This window comes from Melospiza melodia, unplaced genomic scaffold, assembly GCF_035770615.1.
Source record: "Melospiza melodia melodia isolate bMelMel2 unplaced genomic scaffold, bMelMel2.pri scaffold_28, whole genome shotgun sequence".
Lineage (NCBI taxonomy): Eukaryota > Metazoa > Chordata > Aves > Passeriformes > Passerellidae > Melospiza > Melospiza melodia.
The window spans coordinates 3,010,791-3,020,579 of record NW_026948600.1 but is presented as its reverse complement, the minus strand read 5'-3'; positions in this window follow the sequence as shown (position 1 = coordinate 3,020,579).

The window sequence follows — 9,789 nt, the reverse complement described above, 5'->3', positions numbered from 1 at the left end:
CCTAAACCATGTTTACTGCACTCCCAACATTTTACTTGTCTCTGAGCTCTTTTAGCAACAGGTGTTATCAATCTCAGTTTCTGGAATTGCAGTTCTGTAATCAATTCTAATAATGTTGCTGGTGGGTGATCCTGGAGGAGATCTTCGATCCATTTAGGCCGTTCCCACCGATTCAAAAAGTCTTCTCTTCTTTTTCCACTGGTGTTCTTCTGCCTCTGAGCTCAAGGGAATTGGGGTCCGCAGCCACTCCAGGATGCCTAATTCATTCTTAATAAATCAGGGTTAATATAAATCTACTTAAATCCCACCATATTTTCACATTATTGGAATTTCATGTTCCAACAATATTTTAGCTACTGTTTAAACTGTAGCCCGAGCTGCTGGAAATGCTTCAACTCACTGAGTTAATTGATCTGTTATAACCAACAAATATTCCACCGAGCCACTTTAAGCAAGTCTACAAAATCAACCTGGATCTTTTCAAATAGCCTGTAGGCTTTTTTTTTGTCCTCCAGAGGGAGGGCTCTTTAACACTTTCTTATTTACCTTTTGACAGGTAAGACACACCTGAGTAATTTGTTTTCCAATTTCAAATATCCTTATGCACCCATAAAATTTTAAAAAGTGATCACAAAAGGCTCTTGTTCCCCAGTGTGTCTGTCTATGCAAGTTATCTAAGATCTAATGTGCCACTGGTTTTGGCATCATAATCCTGCCATCAGGAAAAACCCACTTTCCCTCCTTAAATGTTGCTCCTAATTTCCTTATAGCTGCCAGTTCTGCTAGCGGAAGGGAAAGTGTCTCCTGCTGAATTTCTATTTTTTGTTAGGTGATGATTTCAGTATCTCCCTTTCTTAAGGTCGTTCTTTTTTTGCTTCTTCATCAGCCAAATTATTTCTCGGACTCTAATATCCCTCCCTCTCTGGCATTCCTTTACATGAACTACTGCTATTTTCTTTGAGCCTTTTAAAGCTTCAAGTATCTGAATTATTAATTCCCCATTTACTAACCCTTTCCCTTGAGTGTTTATAAGTCTTCTTTCCTTCCAAATTTTTCTAAAAGTATGTACTACACTAAAAGCATATTTGGAGTCTGTATAAATAGTCCCTTCTTGCCCTTTTAGTATTAATAATGCACAAAGTAATGCATAAAATTCACAGGCTTATGCTGACCAAGAGGGACTAAGGGGACCAGACTCCTTTACCCTCAACTTTTTCCCACTTCATCTGAATGCCAACCCGTGTCATTAATTTCTAGATTATCTTCTTCAGTTAAAGAATAAATTTTAAGTTTTCCTTCACAGGGTTTTATCTGCAAATTTAAGGCTATTATTAAATCTCTGCCTAACAAATAATTCTCGGCCTCTGGTATCAACAATAAATCATTTACTCCAAATTTGTCATCTGTTTCAATTTGCACTCCTTTCATTACAGGAACAGGGAAAGCCTCTCCCGTAATTCCGATTACTGAAACTCGCTCACTACTTATCTCACATCCCTGGGGTAATTTTGTCACTGTCGACCGAGAAACTCCTGTATTGACTAAAAATACAAATTCTTCACTCTGAGGACCTATTTTTTAGCTTTATTATCAAGGGCTCTTCTGGTTGTATTTCGGTCCTCTTCATTAAAAAAAACTCTTGACCTCTCTGATTCTCCTGAGTAGTTTTCTCATCTTGCTGTTTCTTTCTGCAATTTTTTTGCAGGTGCCCCTTTTTATGACAATAAAAACAGGTAGGTCCCGCATCCTTTAAAGTAGGACAAAAATTTTTTAAGTATCTTTTCTTGTGGCGGGAAAAATGCACAGGTCTTGTGTTCCTCAAATTAGATTGTGACATCCACTGTTTGTTTTTCCCTGCAGATTTTTCTGTATTCAAAGCTGCCTGCATTTCTCTAACTGCCGCAACCAAAATTCTGGCACCTGCTTTCTGCTTCTTTTCATTTCTATTTACAAACGCCCTTTGTGCTTCTCTCAGTAACACTTGAAGTCCCCTGTCCTGCCAATTTTCTAATTTTTCCAGCTTTTTCCTGATGTCACTGCAAGATCTGGTCACAAACTGAATTTTTAACAGAACCTGCCCTACTGCAGTATCAGTATCTATGCCTGAATATAACTGCAAGTCTCTTTTTAATCTTTTTAACCATTCTGATGGCGACTCATATTTTTTCTGATGCTCACTCAAAGGTTTTCCTATATTACGTCCCTTAGGCATTGCCCTCTGAATTCCTTGATTTTCTTCCCTTCAGGATTCCCATTCATCCCAAAACCATATCATCATCCCCAGTGGGCTGTCCTGAGGAATGCTCCCCCCCTGAGAACCCCCCTCACGGTTCCCAGATACCTCAAACCACTGCGAATTTTTCACACAATTCGCAGCCCCTGGGTCAAGGAACTTACTTTTTCCCTGACCCATTTCTGGCGGCAACAAACTAAGAAATGCCCGGTACCAGGAGAGTCTTAGTTTCCCACACTCACCTCGTGGCTCAACTTCCTCAGTTATTACTCTGTCACACTGCCTTTTCAATCTACCTGTTCCACTCCTATCTCTTCCTCTGCAATCTACTTGTTCCACTCCTATCTCTCCCTCTTTCTCAATCTATTAGCCCCGTCCTCTCACCATCTAATCACATACTAAATTGCCTGCTACCAACCCCTCCAAGGAAATTGAACCTATTCATTCACTCTCTTTCTCAGTCTCCCTACTGAGTTCATTCCTGCTCAAGGACCCTCCCACAGGTGCCTGGACCAGGGATCCCCTCCTTCCCCCTGGATCAAACCCTCCCAGGGTCCCCACTCGTTCACTTTTCATTCACTTCCCTCCTTTTCTGGCCGGCGTCCTCTCGGAGGGCACGAAAACGCGGTACAGGGAGGTCCTGCTCACTTCGGGGGTCTGGCACTGCCCTGCCCCCGTCTCAGACACTCCACACACACTCACACATGCATACAGCCGCCCCCCGACCCAAAACCCCGTGATACTCACAGCCTCCTTTTCTCACGAGGGTCTTCATTCACAAAGCAGTTTTCTATGGATACTCTCTCTCCTATAAGCCGGCACTCTGATGGGAGCCTCTCTTGCGTGCTCTTAAAAACTAATTTGCTTATGCGTTATTGTAATAAAACCTCTCTTTTCCCAAGGGAGAGTGGTCTAGCCTTGGGACCACTTAAAAGTCTGGTGGGGAGCTCCTTCCCAGAAACTATCCACCTCCCCGGAGTTAAGAGAGTCACGGATGTCGGCACCAAAATTGGTATGTTTGCCCAATTATCCTATCATAAAAAAAGCCAAACAATATTAAAATTAGTAACAATTTTAATTGAATAGTTAAAATAAAAAAAAATAAAATTGGATACAATATAATTTGATTAAAATAAGGGATAATTTGGTTCCAATAATAGTGCATAAGCAAAAGACAACCACGGGGTACGGAGGGCAGGGTTCTGGGACCCTTGCAACATCACGTACGAGCTTGCTAAGTAAAAATCACCCCTTAAATGCCATGTGTCAATACCATCTCCTCCCATTTTTGGTTCGTCATATCTCTATCTCGGCCTTCATTACCACCTTTACCGCACATGTGCCACCACTCGGTTTGGTGGTCACACAAGTCTTTGGGGGTCGTCACTGATGAAGGCTCTGTAGTCTTCTTCTGTGTCCTTTTATTCATGTTTGGGTTACACATGTGCACCAAGCCAGTACAATGTAAGCCAAGACTAACGTATCACTGCATCTACATATCAAGGCAATAAATCCCTTATAATTAGCATTTTCTGGGACCCAACCAGGTTTTTACTCATTTTTAGCAACTTTATCTTCAGCTTCTTTCCTGTGGTCCTTGACAACATCTGCTGGGAAGGGGGGGGGGGGGTGGGTGGAGCCCCTCCTCTCCCTCTCTTCTTTGGCATTACAACTTCTAACTATTTTATTATTCTCAAATATCAATTACTGTATCAATATTGGTTGCTGTTTCAATTTTTATCAGCATGAATCATACCTATTTATCATATATGTAAATTGCAGTTTAATGAACTTTACTTGAATTCAGTTTTGACTTCTGAAGAATTAAAAATCCGAATGACAATGACACAGCCTCACCTTCCCTTAGTGATATGTGAAAGGCCAGAACAAGAAGAGGGAATCTGGTGCCTGCTGAAATCAACATGTACTGAGAAATTATTGGTTTTATTGAAAGAACAGTTTAAATTACAGGAGGGTCTCTTGCTTTGGTGAGCCCTCATCCCTCTGTGATACACCTCACCTCAATGTAAATTTCAGGTGGTTTGGGGTTTTCTTTTTCTTTCTCCAAAACACGAAGAGATCAAAATTCTTGGTAAAAACAGGACTTCTACTTTCAGTCAAAGCTAAAGAGAAGCTCTGCAGGGCTTCTTCCTAGATACGGATAAAATACCCTGGTGATCTTATCACACCCTGTTCTCAAACTTTTGGGACCAGCTTCTACTCTGGAACACCATGACTTCCTTGTAATCTGAAAGAGGGAATAAATCAAACCTCAAGAGCTGGTCCTACCTTTAAAACCAGTGTTCCTCCCACCAGAAACTTCTTTCCCTGTTGTGATAGATGAGTCATGTGATGATTGACTCTCACAATTAATAGAAAAATATCATGTATATAAGTCAAGAAAAGTTTTATAGATTTATAGTTATGCTGCACCCCATCCCGTGGTTATCAAGGGACAGCTGGGAGGGGTGGCTTGTCACTATGACTCCCAGATGTCCCCAAGGGGTTGGGACATCTGGGAGGGCTGGCTTGTCACTATGGTCACACTTGACCCCCAATCAGGATTTGAGGAAGAGATCTCCACCACTGGACAGCAAAGACGGGGTTGATGGACAAAACTTTGGGAGGGGTTAAAGGGTTAAAAGGGAAAGTCTCCAGTGTGAGGGGGATGAGCACATGGTGAGGAAAATCTTTTGCTCCTGGTGCTGTAACCTTCTTTCTTTATTCAGTCTTCTGTTGTATTTTTGATGAGGTTTAATAAACCTTCCTAAACTATGAAGAGTAGCTATATCTCACACTGTGGTCTGCAACCCTCACTCTTTATTACAATAAAATGCCTCTTTTTATTAGGTTTAAATCAGTTCCATATGAGCTTTTATGAGATTTTATGCCTTTTTATCTACATATGTTTAATACCACTTTCTGCTTATTGCAACATTCCAGGAATCCCTTTTGACTCTTCTCTCCATATTCCTGCAGAAGGTCAGGTCACTGTGGATTTTACACCAATAAAAATCCAGGTTGTTCAGATCCTAGGTGTGATGGGCAGGCACAATTTCCCTGCTGACACAGGGACTGAAGACAAACCCCTCTGTTGTCACTGAAACCAAAACAAAGGAGGAAGTTTCTGCCCATTGGAAAGTCCCCGTTTGCCCTGAAGGACTCTGCCTCTTCTTTCTCAGCAGCAGCTCAGCAGCCAGACGCCAAGGACAAGAGAGGGAGGGGTGGTTGATTTGTGTGACAATTTAACAGCCCTTGCAAACAAGAGCTGAGTCTGTCAGTAACATCTCTGCAGAGGCAAGTCCTTGCTGAGGATGCAGAGCTGAGTCACTTGTGTTTAGTTTGCACTGAGTTAGTGGCATGGTGGGTTTTCATGCTGCAGGTGTGGCCCCTGTGACAGCAGCCTGTTCATCCTTCAGGGGGTTTGCACTCACAGGGACAGTGCTGCTCCTGCCAGCACAACACAGCTTGTCCTCATGCCAAAAAGTCTGGGCAGAACTTCTTAAAGGAACATTTTCCTTTTGCTCTCAAACCAAAGATTTAGATGCAATGGTATAATAGAAACAAATCTTTTCCCCTGTTGTGTGTTGGGACAGGAGGAAAATCCTATCACATCCAGATAGCAAGGCACTGATTTCACGTCTGCTCTGGAAATGACTTGCAGGAGCAAGTAAATAAAATTCTCTGCTAGAACAGTGAAGTCCTGCCACTCTAAATCAGTGTGGTGCCTGAAGGGTTTTGTAGCAGGGTTGCACCTAAGTTGATGCTCAAGAAGTTTATGAGGTCCAACACAGACGTAAGGTTTGCACAGCAGGGTTTAGGCTAACAGCTAAGGGAGCATAAATTAAATGGTCTTTCCAACCCAGAAGGCTGATGAGAATTGTTGGTATTTGTGCTCTCCTTCCTTGTTTAAAGGATAGCAACATATTTGATGAGATTTTGGAATTGCAGCTAAAAGTCATGGCCAGATTAAGTCACCAAAGTGGTTGTTTTGCATTTCTAATTGTGGAGGTCAATATCAATGTAGCTGCTTCTGGTAATACAAAAAGCTCTTTCAAGACACTTCTTAAGAGAAATGTCCTTTTCCTTTTCACTCTTAACTGCAAAGCACCTCCAGGATGAACAGCAAACAGGTTATCTAAATTGTCCTTTCACAATAACAGAAAACTTCCCCTTTAATCAGCCTGAATTGCATGATTCTCATCTGTATGAAGGAATTTCATTTAGTCTCTGCTGTAAAGAAGCAACAGGGTTGATAAAGGGAAGACCCAAATTAACAAGAGTGGTATTTGTTAACGCTGCCATTACTCATCACAAACTTTAAACAAACCACACCACCCAGCCCAAAGCTAATATGGCTCTGTGTTAAACATTTCTGAGGGATTACACATCCTTGTGTGAAGATGGAATTAGGATTTAAAGCCAGTATTTCTGCATAAACAAGCATTGTGCAAGAACATTTCATCTTCAAAATGGAAACCAAATATCACCTGTACAGGGTAAACGCTGCAATAACATGACTATACTTCTCCCATCAGGTTCACAGGCAGCTTAACCAATTCTGTGCTTGCAGATAATCTGTTCTGGCATCTTTTGGGGCCCTGAACCAGGAAGGTCACATTGAAATACTGTACGACCATGAAAATTTCTCCAGATCCAAACCAGTCTCCAGGTGACACAAGTGACTGCAGCAACAACCAGCAACACAGCGGAGGCCAGGTTTGCTGTGTTCTCTTTGTCATTGTGGGTTTGTAATTCAGACTCACAGAAAGGCTTGAGTTGGAAGGGGCCTTAAAGACCCTCTAGATCCAATCCCCCTGCCATGGGCAGGGACACCTTCCACTAGACCAGGTGGCTCAGAGCCCCTGCGAGGTTTGGCAAATACCCAAGGACACCTTTTCCTCTGTTTTGCAAGGTCAGATTTCCATGCTCACGTTCACAGATGGCTCCAGTCTCACACAGAGCATTGCTGATTGGTCACTCTTATCTCCACAGCCCAGCAGAGATCCTGTTTTGGATGGCTCTCACTGCTCCCAGGGCCCCAGGGACCGGACACCGCCTCTCCTCCTTCTGCTTTCCCTTCCAGGATCAGAGATTTCCTGCTGCTTCCTCCACATCTGAGACAACTGGAGGAGATGAGGGGCTGAGAATGTGGCTTCTGACAGAGAGTTGATAACGCTCAGCTGAGTATTTTATTCTCCTGCCACTAAGCTGTCAGGCTGCTGCTGAAATTCCTCCTGCTTGGAAAGGGCTGGTGTGAGCAGCAGGAATTGTTGCTGGCTGGAATTTTCCAAGAGCTGGACAAAAGAAGCATTTTTTGGAAGGCCACCAGCTGCCCTTGGTCAGCAGCACAAGGTGTGAGGTCTCCTTTGAAGGCCATCCCTGCACAAGGACAGCCTGGTCTTCTCCAGTGCCCAGAGCACCTTCCAGGCTTTCGGGTTGGCCTCGTCCCTCACCCTGGAGAAGCAGGTTGCTGTTGGAACTCTCATATCCACAGTTTCTGGCTGGATTGCCATGTCTTACCACAGACAGCCCTGGAGACACCAGTACAGACTCCATCTGCAATAGAAGGGGACTTTGTTCCAGCTTTTCCCTTGGACCAGCGTGCAGAAAGCCCACCTGGGCCTCATTCAGGTCTGTGTGGGCTGGTAGTCAGCTTCTGCTGGGAATTTAAAGCTTTTGCCCTACTTTGCACAGCAAATAGTGGAGCAAACCCAGCTGCATCACCCCCCGAATTTCACTCTAAAAACCACAATTTTCATTTTCCTCTATTCAAGCCTTGAAGAAAACAAACTTTTCTTGAGGGAGCTGGAGGCACAGTGTCCTCCAGGATCATTCTTGAGTAGGACAATATTGCAGGGGAAGACTGGCAAACCCAGAGTTTACGGGTGCTTAGGAAGCTTTGCTAAACCTTCCCACGTGCAGTGCTCTTGCACCTCCTGAGCTCCTGGAGCCCTCACTCAGCTCAGGCACAGTTTGGACAGAAGGGGATGGTTCCGTCTGTCACACGTGGGGACAGGAGGTGGGAAGACTTTGCAAACACTGCCACGAGGGCAGGGCTGTTTTCATTGATGGTGCCAAGTGGCAGTACATCATCTTTGATTAAATGTGAGGTGCTGTAGGGCAAAAATTCTCAGTGATAAGGAGTGTCTCCACTCACACAGCAAGGTAAGTGAAGGGGAAAGTGCAATCTGTATTTCATGGGAGGTATTCACTTTTTCACAAAACCTTTTTGCAGAAGACGTGCCTAGGCAGGGGTGATTCAGAAAATTTTATCAGCCTCACAGAGTATCCCCACATCTGCTTTGCCACATTTTCTCTCTTTTTTTCATTGTGAACGATTTCTCCTGTCAGGGTTGCTCCTGCTTGGAGTTCTACTCTCAGTGGAGCCCCGGAGTTTTCTCAGCTGCCTCTGCAGCGAGTTCTGAGCCAACGCGGGGCTCTGCTGCCAGCCCAAATCTGCGCTTCCCCTGCCCAGCCTGAGTGCAGGTGGGGCATGTGCTGGGCATGGCCGGAGATTTGCATGGCCAAAATCCTCCAGCATTTACACCTGCTCATGGCTTTGGGTAGCACAGATCACAGAACACCCATCGCAGCTGACAAATGGCATTTCTTGCAGATTGCTACACCAGCACTGCTGATCCACAAATACACAAGAATCAATTTCAGCTGAAAAATGTCATTTATTACAAATTGCTACACTCACGCTGACAATATAGAACTATACAAATCTCAATTTAAGTTAAAACCAGGAATTTATTAGATTATTACAACCAGTCTGTGTAAAAATATACAAATACTAATTCAGTTAACAAAACTAAATTTATTGCCAACCTCTACAACAACTCACTATACACAAAGATCAATTAGGCATTTAACAACTTAATTTATTACATATAACTACAAATGAATAAATAGCAACACAACTTTATATATAGGAAACAGAACTAAACAGATACAATAACATCCATGTATACTTAGATAGAAATATACATAGATGTAATTACAAACAAATATATATATACACACGTACATATATACAGAGGGTACATCCCTAAACACCACACATACAAAAATACTCCTATACAAATAGCAACCAACAAATGTGCATATCCAAATGATATCTTTAGACATTTCTACACAACAGTTATGTCTAGAGATGGATAGACATGTCTATCCAAATGGATAATGCAATTCTAGACATGTCTAGACAGAACTCAAAGCAGAGGGATCCCAGCTGCCCCATCTTCAAAGCCTCTCGCTCCGTCTCCTCCTCCCGTGCAGAGCAGCTCCCCTGGACAGGGACAGGGACAGCAGATGGGACATCTGGGAAGCAAAGGGAACACTGAGTGAGTATGGGGACGTTTCCCTTGGCAGCAGCTGCACTTCCATCAGGGCAGAGGAAATGTCAGAGCCTCCCCAGGGGGTCAGAAAGAGAAAGCAGCTGGGCGGGCCGGGCTGTGGTGAGCGCAGCCACGGCGGGACTGTCCCGCAGCCCCGGCAGAGCCGGCACAGCTCCCGGGCCCTGCGGCACAGCTGCCTTGCCCAAGGACAGC